This window comes from Panulirus ornatus, chromosome 39, assembly GCF_036320965.1.
Source record: "Panulirus ornatus isolate Po-2019 chromosome 39, ASM3632096v1, whole genome shotgun sequence".
NCBI lineage: Eukaryota > Metazoa > Arthropoda > Malacostraca > Decapoda > Palinuridae > Panulirus > Panulirus ornatus.
In genome coordinates this window covers 5,307,770-5,323,230 of record NC_092262.1, presented here as the reverse complement: position 1 = coordinate 5,323,230, position 15,461 = coordinate 5,307,770, and the positions used below count along the sequence as shown (strand labels likewise).

Here is a 15,461-nt window from a genome sequence, read left to right as displayed (position 1 = left end):
TAGTGCCATTGCACAAAGGCAAAGGGGAAAAGAGTGAGTGCTCAAATTACAGAGGTATAAGTTTGTTGAGTATTCCTGGGAAATTATATGGGAGGGTATTGATTGAGAGGGTGAAGGCATGTACAGAGCATCAGATTGGGGAAGAGCAGTGTGGTTTCAGAAGTGGTAGAGGATGTGTGGATCAGGTGTTTCCCTTGAAGAATGTATGCGAGAAATACTTAGAAAAACAAATATATATATATATATATATATATTTTTCTTTTCTTTTTTTTTTTTTTGCTTTGTCGCTGTCTCCCGCATTTGCGAGGTAGCGCAAGGAAACAGACGAAAGAAATGGCCCAACCCACCCCATACACATGTATATACATTCACGTCCACACACGCAAATATACATACCTACACAGCTTTCCATGGTTTACCCCAGACACTTCACATGCCCTGATTCAATCCACTAACAGCATGTCAACCCCAGTATACCACATCGATCCAATTCACTCTATTCCTTGCCCTCCTTTCACCCTCCTGCATGTTCAGGCCCGGATCACACAAAATCTTTTTCACTCCATCTTTCCACCTTCAATTTGGTCTCCCACTTCTCCTCGTTCCCTCCACCTCCGACACATATATCCTCTTGGTCAATCTTTCCTCACTCATTCTCTCCATGTGCCCAAACCATTTCAAAACGCCCTCTTCTGCTCTCTCAACCATGCTCTTTTTATTTCCAAACATCTCTCTTACCCTTACGTTACTTACTCGATCAAACCATCTCACACCACACATTGTCCTCAAACATCTCATTTCCAGCACATCCACCCTCCTGCACACAACTCTATCCATAGCCCACGCCTCACAACCATACAACATTGTTGGAACCAATATTCCTTCAAACATCCATTTTTGCTTTCCGAGATAATGTTCTCGACTTCCACACATTCTTCAAGGCTCCCAGGATTTTCGCCCCCTCCCCCACCCTATGATCCACTTCCGCTTCCATGGTTCCATCCGCTGCCAGATCCACTCCCAGATATCTAAAACACTTTACTTCCTCAAGTTTTTCTCCATTCAAACTTACCTCCCAATTGACTTGACCCTCAACCCTACTGTACCTAATAACCTTGCTCTTATTCACATTTACTCTTAACTTTCTTCTTTCACACACTTTACCAAACTCAGTCACCAGCTTCTGCAGTTTCTCACATGAATCAGCCACCAGCGCTGTATCATCAGCGAACAACAACTGACTCACTTCCCAAGCTCTCTCATCCACAACAGACTTCATATTTGTCCCTCTTTCCAAAACTCTTGCATTCACCTCCCTAACAACCCCATCCATAAACAAATTAAATAACCATGGAGACATCACACACCCCTGCCGCAAACCTACATTCACTGAGAACCAATCACTTTCCTCTCTTCCTACACATACACATGCCTTACATCCTCGATAAAAACTTTTCACTGCTTCTAACAACTTGCCTCCCACACCATATATTCTTAATACCTTCCACAGAGCATCTCTATCAACTCTATCATATGCCTTCTGTTTGTATTAAGAAATATTATGAAAGTATGTGCAAATATATATATATATATATATATATATATATATATATATATATATATATATATATATTTCCCTGGGGATAGGGGAGAAAGAATACTTCCCACGTATTCCCTGCGTGTCGTAGAAGGCGACTAAAAGGGAAGGGAGCGGGGGGCTGGAAATCCTCCCCTCTCGTTTTTTTTTTTTTTTTTTTTAATTTTCCAAAAGAAGGAACAGAGAAGAGGGCCAGGTGAGGATATTCCCTCAAAGGCCCAGTCCTCTGTTCTTAACGCTACCTCGCTATCGCGGGAAATAGCGAATAGTATGAAAAAAAAAAAAGAAAATATATATATATATATATATATATATATATATATATATATATATATATATTTTTTTTTTTTTTTTTTTTTTATACTTTGTCGCTGTCTCCCGCGTTTGCGAGGTAGCGCAAGGAAACAGACGAAAGAAATGGCCCAACCCCCCCCCATACACATGTACATACACACGTCCACACACACAAATATACATACCTACACAGCTTTCCATGGTTTACCCCGGACGCTTCACATGCCTTGATTCAATCCACTGACAGCATGTCAACCCCTGTATACCACATCGCTCCAATTCACTCTATTCCTTGCCCTCCTTTCACCCTCCTGCATGTTCAGGCCCCGATCACACAAAATCTTTTTCACTCCATCTTTCCACCTCCAATTTGGTCTCCCTCTTCTCCTCGTTCCCTCCACCTCCGACACATATATCCTCTTGGTCAATATATATATATATATATATATATATATATATATATATGCATTTGTTTGCGTGAGTACTATCATAATTACCCTAGGATGCCTTTCTAAAGGCTCCTGCAGACCAAGGCTGCACTACTTCCAACAGCAGGCAAATATAGACTCCTCTGGAGAAATTAAAATGCGAAAACAATTTTGTCAGTAAACTACGTCTCCTTAACAGTTCTCCTTAGGTGGACCTGTAGTGTCTGGTTAGGTACATTATCAACTCCCAAGTCCATCTCATCCCAGATTCCTTCAGGTACTTCTGTATGAAGGCCTTTCAGACAGTCACATTCCCATTGCCTTGCACTTACATTGGTTGGATTTCAATAACTATGTCCCAGACCAACTTTAGAATCTGTCTAGGCCTCCTTGTAAGTTCATGCAATTCTCATGACTTACTCTACTTTCCTTTTACCTGATGAACACCTGAAGTTCAGGGGTTATTCTACCCCCACAGCTCAGGCTGGGCCGGTCCCTTGAATGAATTTATGTGAAAAATAATTTTGATGTGGGTCTAGACCTTCTGGAAGGTCATTTACATAGCACTGGTTCCACACCCGAGCCTTGTGGCATTTCGCTGGTGATCTGAACCCATTTCATGGGAGCTCTTTTAACATGCTTCCTGTTCCCCTCAAGCAATGTCTTTGCATTGAATTCTTCACTTATTTCTACTTGAAGATCAAGCTTCTTTACCAACCTTGATACTATACAGTGCTGAATGCTTTCTACCAGTTTACATATACACGATCTACCCAACCATTTCTGTAGCTCACTCTCACAGAAGACGTTTGTCACCCATGAATCAAAGATGTCTCTTGCTTAGGTAGCATGCCTTTACAAATAGTCATACAATTGCATTTTTAATTATTTTTCCAGTATTTTATAAACCACAGTCGTCAGAGAAACTGATCTTTCAAGGGTTTAACTGGCCACACCTGTTAGAGATTGGTCTGCATTTCAACTTAAATCCTGGTCACTTTTATTAAAGAAATATGCCTTGTTACAGTCCCTTGATACTTTACTTTCCTGTAACAATGAACCTGAACAGCTTGTCAAGCATATTACCATCAAACTTCTGATTACATATGGAGAAACCCCCATTATGAGCATGAGCCCTTGCAGAATGTTACATAATTTCTATCCCATGTCAATGGAGCTGAGACTATAGTGCTTTACACAGTGGAAAACGTTGGAACTTATCCACGAAGCTCCTGCTACAATATTTCGCTGAAGCATTCTCTACAGCTCATTCCTCTGAATGCCATAGCTTGATTAGTTGCTCTTTAACTGGAAATTTACTACAAATGAATGCAAGAAAAAATTCTGGATTATCTCCTACCTTATACATAACATAATTTTCCAAGTACAGTGTACTCTTTCCTTGCTCTCTAATACCTTTCAAATGCTGGATGGCTGTAGTGCTCCCTGTATCTCCATTCAGCATATATCCAGGACATATCCATTACAGCACATCTCCAGGTTCTTTTGTTTTTTAACATCTGTATTTGCCCCCTCCCACACCCTGTGACTAACTTCTGCTTCCATGGTTCCATTTGCTGTTAAGTCCACTCCCAGATATCTAAAACAATTCACTTCCTCTAATTTTTCTCCATTCAAAATTACATCCCAATTAACTTTCTTCTTTCACACACTTTCCCATACTCAGTCACCAACTTCTGCAGTTTCTCACTCAAATCATCAGCGAACAACTGACATTTCCAAGGTCCTCTCATCCCCAACAGACTGCATATTCACCCCTCTCTCAAAAAAATATGGGAGTCAAATTAACTGAACGAGGGGGTTTGCTCCACACAACGTCAGCTTATAATATTTCTAAAGACAATTCAACTATGTTTACCTCTCAAACCAAAGAACCCTCCTTCATAACCTTACTGCAAATGAGTTATTTATTATCGAAAGGTAAGTTCCTGGCTTGCCCCTTTTTCTGTTCTCTTTAAGGAATTTAAAAACAAGATCCCCCTCCCCCAGCTCGTTTTAGACATCTTCTAATACAGAGAATATGAAGGTACTAATCTTCCCGCATCCCTAAGGAATTAAGAAAAATGTCAACAGGTTGGGTCGTCTATGGATTTAAATCCTGCACCATGTTGGCGGTGCATTTTCATGATCGTGCATCATACTTAACTTTGACTAGAATGTGGACAATTAAGATAAAACTTTGACTGCTAGGATAAGTAGGTGAGGTTTTCATTCTTTCAGTCGATTCTTTTTTTTCTTTTTGTACAACTGTATTACTGTACTTTCTTTTACTTTAACCCCATATTTTCCACCGTATCCTGCATGTTCAGGAAGATATAATGCTCCAATCCATGCTCTACAGGCACTTTATGATCAAAACGAAGTATTACGAGCACCTACACCATTAAAGGCCATTTACTAAAACTACAACCAATGCATAGCTAAACCATAGCATCACTTGCAAAAGTTTAATAAAGTTGTTTGTTAGAAGTGAAAAAAATGTGGACACCAGTGTTTCTTCGTCTCCTTACCATTCGATTAACCACACGGAAGGATAAGAAGAAAAAAAAAAGGCAGCAAACATATAAAGCACAAAAAACAAATGTAACAATGCTGACAGCAAATTATATAGAAGCATCGACAATGACGAAGGAAAAAAGGAAGGAAAGCAATAACACCACCAGTGTTCCCTCTCGTGTCTTCAAAGTGACACGTATCATACAAGCAATAAGAGGTGCTACATCATAAAGCAGAGATGCCATACATTAACCTGTACACGAAGAAAAGAATATGGGTAACAAGGAACCAATCCTTGCACTTCTCTCGCTCTACCAACACTTCGTTTACCTTGAGGTGGCCATGTTTGAAGTCGATGGAAAGCAGAGATGCCTTCAACTAGCACTTGTGCAAATCTTGTCTCCTTTCCTTTGCTGGTTTCTTCAATAACTAATAGGTATGGGAAGAGTGGCGTAATGGCTGATATTGGCACCAAGAACAATTGTCTATTCCCATATGTGTACCAAGGTCTTAAGCTATTGTCTATTGTTGAGTCAGAAACGCAAGATTCTTATTCTCATTTCAAAATTAGTGTTCCAAAAATTCCAGTTCCCTTCCACTCACTAAGTTTGTCGTAAACACATCAACAAATGCCTAAGCTACAACACTAATCTAAATTTTATAGGGACAGAATTATCATCAAAGGGTAAACTAATGAGGAGACAAATAGTAGATTTACACGAAAGACATTGAGATTTAAAGTAAATTTCAGCTTTTGTGTCAATAATGGCAAAGCTTCTGATGCATAATAAACCTGACGTAAAAATTGCTAGTTAGATGATGTAAAGACCAAGTTTTATGTTTATTCACGTTGACACATTTTACTGTTACCCAAGTTTCTCGTAATCGTAATTTTTCTTTGACTAAATAACTGTAAACGTCATTCATTGTCTACTTTTAATAGAAACTCTGACAGGTCGAAGCGAAGACAAGAATTGTGTATCTATAATAATCATAATAAGGTAGTAATGGTGATATGAAAACCAAGTCTGTAACAATGCGGTCTACCGTATTTTTGCCATCTTACATGTAGTATATTTTACACACATAAGGGTATTCATAATCAAATGATACACAAACAACTTTGGTATCTCTAGCATAAACTCTGATAGTCGGTTAGTTGATAGGAATACCAGGCGACTCTGCCCAGGATTTCCACTTGTTGAGGGACCGTGAAGCAGGTTACCACAGTTCACACGAGTTTCCATCAACCTACGTTCACTTTATACGATAAGAAACGGATTTTGCAAAGTGAACTTGATTGTTTATCACCTATGTGTTACAACTACAAGTTTTAGAAGTCGATTCACAAAGTTCCAACTGATATACTGCTACCGACCACAACCATAGTACCACTTCCTACGAGGTCCAATGACTCACTGACGGTTATGGCCCGCCTGATGGCTCATGTGGTAAGGCGTGACAGTGTGTGTGTGTGTGTGTGTGTTAGAGGTGCGCGCGCATGTATGATCGTACATTCATTTTACACTTTCTCCTTTCTCAGTTTGATAACCATATTTTTTAATGCAGTCCGCTTGCACAGTTCCTATTATGTTCAGTATGTGCATTCTACTATTACCAATAAGGTATTTTATGTTCAGACGAGCAAGGGAGAGCAAGGGTGAATGACGCCAAGGTCACACACAAGTTATAGGGTAAGGCATAAAAATCTAATCAGTAAATACATCCTTCCCATCTCTACTGGGCGTGACTACTTTAAGTGTGCATACAGGGAGACTTTAACATTAGTATTGCCCCGTATTTTATTCCAAGTTTGTACTGTAGCGGAGGGGAAATCTACATTCGTGGGGATCTAATGGATCTTCTTATGCAACTCAATATTCTGTATGCAATAACTTCCTCAAAACTCAGTTATTCCATCTAATCACCATTCTTGTACTTTAAGAGTACTTCACTGCAAACTTTTCAGCATGTTTTATATTTTGTGCTAAGGAAGATGTGTTGGGGATTACTATTTGCTATTATGCAACAGGAGAGGTTCACACCAATTTTATCCCGTCTCCTAACCTATTATGTATGTACTATGTATTTACACACACACACACACACACACACACACACACACGGTATGGACACCTAAATGTGTTTACATATGGCTCAAAGTTCAGGTGTAGTGAAAATGTGGAAACATAAGAACATACAAGGGATCTTAAACTCCAAAGTTGGTCTGATACATGGTCGATGAACTTCATCCCGAGCTAATATAATGGGGATGGCTCAGAGGTAAAGACCTCGATATGATTATCATCCAGTAGGAAACAAGCAGAAGAAATCTGTCTGTAAGAAAGATTGGGAAGTCCGTAACCTGTCGCTAAAGTCCCATCTTAAAAGTTTTGTCCAACTGCTTCCTAGCCGATATTAGAAACACATTCAGGTTCAATGATAAATACATATTGAGCAAGCTATTCATATCCTACATAAGACTGAAACTAGAGTATGCTTTTCAAGTTTTGTCACCACACTTTAAAGATGCACGATGCCAATGAGCTAAGAGAAAAGATCCAGAGGAGAGCAACAGACAAGACATCAGAATTAAGAAAGCTGAGTTAGGTGGAATGGCTAGAAGCCGTAAATTTATTTACCTGGAAGAGAAAATAGAGGAGTGACCTGATGACAACCTTAAAGGTTTTAAACTGTATTGGTGACGTAACTGTGAACAGTTCTTTGAAAATGAAAGTCTAGGAAAACAAGAGAACACAGTATGAAATTAAGCAAAATACTTGTTAAAAGATGTACAGATATAGTTTCATTCTATAAAAGGTGTAGATGAACGGAATGAAATTACTGAAGACCTGTTTACTGCAGGCAGCATAAATACATTCAAGCTGTAGGATAATAGATAATGCTAAAGAAATGGGGCCCTTGAAGTGTAAAACTCCCATCTCCGCACTGAACAAAGAGGGATATGTGTGCGTGTACGTATATCCCAGGCATTTGCTCCATGTTTTATCATTATTTTGGATGGTCTGCAGCTCATGAAGCCAATAATGTACGAGTAAAGATGAGTAGAAAGCAAAGGAGCCCAAAGTGATATATGCTCTAGTCTAAATACTGAGTATGAGCGAGTTCAAAATTTTGCTAATTTAATAAGGGTTGAGTGAAAGGTGTCCAGGTTCAAACAGAATGCCTAGAAGTGTACTAGCTTTAATGAATCATTTAACTCTTGCATTTTATGGAGGTCTAATTATTAACATAGCAAAAGGCCAAGATGGGGATGCGAATAAGTGTGGCCAAGATTTACAGTATAAAATTTCTGCTGTGATTAAACAAAATATAGGAAAGCTTTATTGTAACCAAAAGACAACACTTAGTGTCAGTTAAAGATGTAATTCCCCTCATGGCTGAGACTATTTTGTGCAAATAAGCTTCATTACTCTTATCATTATTATTACTCTAGGGATCCATTCGAAACCATTAGCACTGTTTGAGCCAAGACAACAACAAAACAACAATAACAACAAATAGAAGTCATAAAGAAGGCAGAGAAATTTGACAGGAGTTGGGACAAACATGTCAACAATAACAAAGCAAAGTACTAAAGTTTATTGTTTCTATAATAAAAGGTAAAGTTCCGCATCAAAGGTCTTAAAAAACTTAAAAAGAATAGGAAGAGTACAGCAATGAGGTACTAATGTCATGCCAGGACTGAAAAAAAAAAATCCTATGAGAGCTTACTAGACCATTTAACTTAGAAAAGAAAGAGTCAAGAGATGGTGTAATACAGTTATCAAAATAATATAAAGGTTTTATCATCTCGATCCAACAAGGTACTGAAAAGAAGGCTAGAATCATATGGTTCAGTCTTGGTAAAATATAGAACGCGTGAGCGAACGTTTTATCTCGAATAAGTCCCTTTTTCACAAACTACAACATCTGTCCACACTTAACAAACTACACCATCCGTCCACACTTCACAAACTACACCATCTGTTCCCACTTCACAAACTAAACCATATGCTAACATATAGAATGATTTACCAGTAATACTAGTCGAAGCCAATATCATTGTCACAGTTGATATTGATAAATATTCCACTACTAGTTCATGACTGACATTATCAAAATATATCAATCTCGAAATGACCCAAAGATCTGTTGCTGTTTTAATTCCTTTATATTCCTCTGAATATGAATAGTGAATGACAGGACGGGCATAGGTTACTGTCCTATGATCATACATATGGTCATAGATGAACAGCACTGTAAGTAGCGCTGGGACCTGGGTGTAGTGCTGGTGCGTGCAGCCGTGGGTGTAGTGCTGGGGCTTGCAGCCGTGGGTGTAGTGCTGGAGCAAGCAGCCGTGGGTGTAGTGCTGGGGCGTGCAACCATGGGTGTAGTGCTGGGGCGTGCAGCCGTAGGTGTATTGCCGGGGTGTGCAACCGTGGGTGTAGTGCTGGGGCGTGCAGCCGTGGATGTAGTGCTGGTGCGTGCAGCCGTGGGTGTAGTGCTGGTGCGTGCAGCCGTGGATGTAGTGTTGGTGCGTGCAGCCGTGGGTGTAGTGCTGGGGCGTGCAACCGTGGGTGTAGTGCTGGGGCGTACAGCCGTAGGTGTAGTGCTGGGGCGTGCAACCGTGGGTGTAGTGCTGGGGCGTGCAGCCGTGGATGTAGTGCTGGTAGGTGCAGCCGTGGATGTAGTGCTGGGGCGTACAGCCGTGGGTGTAGTGCTGGGGCGTGCAGCCGTGGGTGTAGTGCTGGGGCGTGCAGCCGTGGATGTAGTGCTGGGGCGTGCAACCGTGGGTGTAGTGCTGGGGCGTGCAGCCGTGGGTGTAGTGCTGGGGCATGCAGCCGTGGATGTAATGCTGGGGCGTGCAGCCGTGGGTGTAGTGCTGGGGCGTGCAGCCGTGGGTGTAGTGCTGGGGCGTGCAGCCGTGGGTGTAGTGCTGGGGCGTGCAGCCGTGGGTGTAGTGCTGGGGCGTGCAGCCGTGGGTGTAGTGCTGGGGCGTGCAGCCGTAGGTGTAATGCCGGGGTGTGCAACCGTGGGTGTAGTGGTGGGGCGTGCAGCCGTGGGTGTAGTGCTGGTGCGTGCAGCCGTGGGTGTAGTGCTGGTGCGTGCAGCCGTGGGTGTAGTGCTGGTGCGTGCAGCCGTGGGTGTAGTGCTGGGGCGTGCAGCCGTGGGTGTAGTGCTGATAGTAGTAGTAGTATAAGGGGAAAGGAAGGTGGATGAATGGGTGGCAGTGGTACTTGGGGTGAAAGGAAGGAAGCAGTGGTACGGGAGGGGGGGGGGGACAAGGTCAGCATAGGTGTAGCGTGTAATAAGCGGGCGGTGGCGACCGGTACTACGGTCTACTTACCAGGGCCACCGCCGCTGCTGCTCTGCTGCCGGATCACGTCACATTTTTCTAATGGCTTACAGACGATCCCGTCTAGGTTAGGAACTATATATTCACACTGCTACACTTATTTCGGGGATTAAGAATACTTCCCACGTATTCCCTGCGTGTCGTAGAAGGCGACTAAAAGGGGAGGGAGCGGGGGGCTGGAAATCCTCCCCTCTCGTTTTTTTTTAATTTTCCAAAAGAAGGAACAGAGGGGGCCAGGTGAGGATATTCCGAAAAAGGCCCAGTCCTCTGTTCTTAACGCTACCTCGCTAATGCGGGAAATGGCGAATAGTTTGAAAAAAAAAAAAAAAAAAAAAAAAATATATATATATATATATATATATATATATATATATATATATATATATATATATATATATATATATATATGGCACTATGCACGCATTCCGCCAATCCTCAGGCACCTCACCATGAGTCATACATATATTAAATAACCTTACCAACCAGTCAACAATACAGTCACCCCCTTTTTTAATAAATTCCACTGCAATACCATCCAAACCTGCTGCCTTGCCGGCTTTCATCTTCCGCAAAGCTTTCACTACCTCTTCTCTGTTTACCAAATCATTTTCCCTAACCCTCTCACTCTGCACACCACCTCGACCAAAACACCCTATATCTGCCACTCTATCATCAAACACATTCAACAAACCTTCAAAATACTCACTCCATCTCCTTCTCACATCACCACTACTTGTTATCACCTCCCCACTTGCGCCCTTCACCGAAGTTCCCATTTGCTCCCTTGTCTTACGCACTTTATTTACCTCCTTCCAGAACATCTTTTTATTCTCCCTAAAATTTAATGATACTCTCTCACCCCAACTCTCATTTGCCCTTTTTTTCACCTCTTGCACCTTTCTCTTGACCTCCTGTCTCTTTCTTTTATACATCTCCCACTCAATTGCATTTTTTCCCTGCAAAAATCGTCCAAATGCCTCTCTCTTCTCTTTCACTAATACTCTTACTTCTTCATCCCACCACTCACTACCCTTTCTAATCAACCCACCTCCCACTCTTCTCATGCCACAGGCATCTTTTGCGCAATCCATCACTGATTCCCTAAATACATCCCATTCCTCCCCCACTCCCCTTACTTCCATTGTTCTCACCTTTTTCCATTCTGTACTCAGTCTCTCCTGGTACTTCCTCACACAGGTCTCCTTCTCAAGCTCACTTACTCTCACCATCCTCTTCACCCCAACATTCACTCTTCTTTTCTGAAAACCCATACAAATCTTCACCTTAGCCTCCACAAGATAATGATCAGACATCCCTCCAGTTGCACCTCTCAGCACATTAACATCCAAAGGGGATAAGAGTGAGTGCTCAAATTACAGAGGTATAAGTTTGTTGAGTATTCCTGGGAAATTATATGGGAGGGTATTGATTGAGAGGGTGAAGGCATGTACAGAGCATCAGATTGGGGAAGAGCAGTGTGGTTTCAGAAGTGGTAGAGGATGTGTGGATCAGGTGTTTGCTTTGAAGAATGTATGTGAGAAATACTTAGAAAAGCAAATGGATTTGTATGTAGCATTTATGGATCTGGAGAAGGCATATGATAGAGTTGATAGAGATGCTCTGTGGAAGGTATTAAGAATATATGGTGTGGGAGGAAAGTTGTTAGAAGCAGTGAAAAGTTTTTATCGAGGATGTAAGGCATGTGTACGTGTAGGAAGAGAGGAAAGTGATTGGTTCTCAGTGAATTTAGGTTTGCGGCAGGGGTGTGTGATGTCTCCATGTTTGTTTAATTTGTTTATGGATGGGGTTGTTAGGGAGGTAAATGCAAGAGTTTTGGAAAGAGGGGCAAGTATGAAGTCTGTTGGGGATGAGAGAGCTTGGGAAGTGAGTCAGTTGTTGTTCGCTGACGATACAGCGCTGGTGGCTGATTCATGTGAGAAACTGCAGAAGCTGGTGACTGAGTTTGGAAAAGTGTGTGGAAGAAGAAAGTTAAGAGTAAATGTGAATAAGAGCAAGGTTATTAGGTACAGTAGGGTTGAGGGTCAAGTCAATTGGGAGGTGAGTTTGAATGGAGAAAAACTGGAGGAAGTGAAGTGTTTTAGATATCTGGGAGTGGATCTGGCAGCGGATGGAACCATGGAAGCGGAAGTGGATCATAGGGTGGGGGAGGGGGCGAAAATCCTGGGGGCCTTGAAGAATGTGTGGAAGTCGAGAACATTATCTCGGAAAGCAAAAATGGGTATGTTTGAAGGAATAGTGGTTCCAACAATGTTGTATGGTTGCGAGGCGTGGGCTATGGATAGAGTTGTGCGCAGGAGGATGGATGTGCTGGAAATGAGATGTTTGAGGACAATGTGTGGTGTGAGGTGGTTTGATCGAGTGAGTAACGTAAGGGTAAGAGAGATGTGTGGAAATAAAAAGAGCGTGGTTGAGAGAGCAGAAGAGGGTGTTTTGAAGTGGTTTGGGCACATGGAGAGGATGAGTGAGGAAAGATTGACCAAGAGGATATATGTGTCGGAGGTGGAGGGAACAAGGAGAAGAGGGAGACCAAATTGGAGGTGGAAAGATGGAGTGAAAAAGATTTTGTGTGATCGGGGCCTGACATGCAGGAGGGTGAAAGGAGGGCAAGGAATAGAGTGAGTTGGAGCGATGTGGTATACCGGGGTTGACGTGCTGTCAGTGGATTGAAGCAGGGCATGTGAAGCGTCTGGGGTAAACCGTGGAAGGCTGTGTAGGTATGTATATTTGCGTGTGTGGACGTATGTATATACATGTGTATGAGGGGGGGGGTTGGGCCATTTCTTTCGTCTGTTTCCTTGCGCTACCTCGCAAACGCGGGAGACAGCGACAAAGTATAATAATATATAAATAAATAAATATATATATATATATATATATATATATATATATATATATATATATATATATATATATATATATATATATATATATATATATATATATTCCATTCGTTTTACAATGCATGAGATAAAATAGCAATTTCAGATCCTCTGGCGGTGTACGGCAACATGACTGCCAGTAAGTTCCACCAACATTTTATGGAGTGTAACCCAGAGACTTCAGTGAACAAAATAATAAACTGTAGAGGTTATATATGCGATCGTACTTGCTGCTTTAGTTCGTGTAAAAAAAAATGGAAATCTCATATCAGGAAAAATTTCCGTTAACAGACGTGATCACCATTTCTCGACTGTGAACACCAAGTCCCCTGCGTGGTCTACTGAATTTACTGATAAATGAACTTTCATGATACGTACAGTCCTGCTAACATTACATTATGACACATAGTCCAATTAACACGACATAATGCTACGTACAGCCCTACGAACATAACATTATGTTATGTTCATCCTAATATCACAACATTGTTACGTAAGTTCATCCTAACACAAGATCATGTTCCGTACAGTCCTATTAACATAACATTATGTTAAGCCCTACTGACACATTACGTTACTCAAATCCTACTAATAGCGTCATGTTTTGTTCAGTCCTACTAACACATTATGTTACAGTCTTACTAACACAACGTTATGTTACTTACAGTCTTACTAACACAGCGTTATGTTACGTACAGTCCTACTAACACAACATTATGTTACGTACAGTCCTACTAACACAACGTTATGTTACGTACAGTCCTACTAACACAACGTCATGTTAAGTAGAGTCTAACTAACACATGATGATAACCATTAGGTTACGTACAGTCCTATTAACACATTATATAATATACAGTCCCACTAACACAACATTATGTTACGTAAAGTCAAACCAACACAACATCATGTTAAGTATAGTCCTACTGACACAATATTACTTTCTGCACAATCCCAAATGCATGAACCAGGAGTCAAACGCATGACATGGATTCAAACCATAGGAATGGGAACACATGCTTACACTCTGCGAGAACAATGGCAAAAATAAACCCTAATTCTCTTTCCAAAGAAGTTTATATTTCCCCTGCTACTGCATGTAGCGCGGCCTTGAGCTATATGAGCCTTGAGAAAAGTTCTGGGCAAAACCAGGAATCTTTCATACAATTGGTGGAAATCTTGTGGTAAGTAATCTTAAGTAGGTACTGGACTCTTGTGTTAAGTACTCTTAAGTAGGTACTGGACTCTCGTGTTAAGTAATCTTAAGTAGGTACTGGACTCTCGTGTTAAGTAATCTTAAGTAGGTACTGGACTCTTGTGTTAAGTAATCTTAAGTAGGTACTGGAATCTCGTGTTAAGTAATCTTAAGTAGGTACTGGACTCTCGTGTTAAGTAATCTTAAGTAGGTACTGGACTCTTGTGTTAAGTACTCTTAAGTAGGTACTGGACTCTTGTGTTAAGTAATCTTAAGTAGGTACTGGAATCTCGTGTTAAGTAATCTTAAGTAGGTACTGGACTCTTGTGTTAAGTAATCTTAAGTAGGTACTGGACTCTTGTGTTAAGTAATCTTAAGTAGGTACTGGACTCTTGTGTTAAGTAATCTTAAGTAGGTACTGGACTCTTGTGTTAAGTAATCTTAAGTAGGTACTGGACTCTTGTGTTAAGTAATCTTAAGTAGGTACTGGACTCTTGTGTTAAGTAATCTTAAGTAGGTACTGGAATCTCGTGTTAAGTAATCTTAAGTAGGTACTGGAATCTCGTGTTAAGTAATCTTAAGTAGGTACTGGAATCTTGTGTTCAGTAATCTTAAGTAGGTACTTAAGTACGTCGATATATTATATCTACTATGTGCTCTATTCTTGCCTCCTAGCCATAAACCCTTCATCCATGCTACAATTAAAATGCTTTGTTTATGGTACTTTGGTAAATGAGATTTTAAATTCGAGAAAATAAAAACGTTACTGTATGTTAGAGGTTATCCCTGGGGATATGGGAGAAAGAATACTTGCCACGTATTCCCTGCGTGTCGTAGAACGCGACTAAAAGGGAAGGGAGCGGGGGCTGGAAATCCTCCCCTCTCGTTTCTTTTTGATTTTGCAAAAGAATGAACAGAGAAGGGGGCCAAGTGAGGATATTCCCTCAAAGGCCCAGTCCTCTGTTCCTAATGCTACCTCGCTAACGCGGGAAATGGCGAATAGTATGAAAAAAAGTATGTTAGAGGTAAAAAAAAAATAATGTGAATCAGAGTAACGAAAAAGGCATTTAACTGATTTTGGAAACTATCCACTTATCTATCAGTATAGATTGAGTAAAGAAGAAGTGGAAAGCACACTTACGGTACACATTAACGGTCCACAAGAGAGAAC

General features: G+C 41.0%; 1 protein-coding gene across 8 annotated transcripts in view; it reads right to left on the bottom strand.

Moving 5' to 3' along the window:
• Positions 1 to 15,461, bottom strand: part of LOC139761054 (echinoderm microtubule-associated protein-like 2) — a 240,706-nt gene that overhangs the window by 176,308 nt on the left and 48,937 nt on the right. The gene's annotated exons all lie outside the window — the stretch shown is intronic.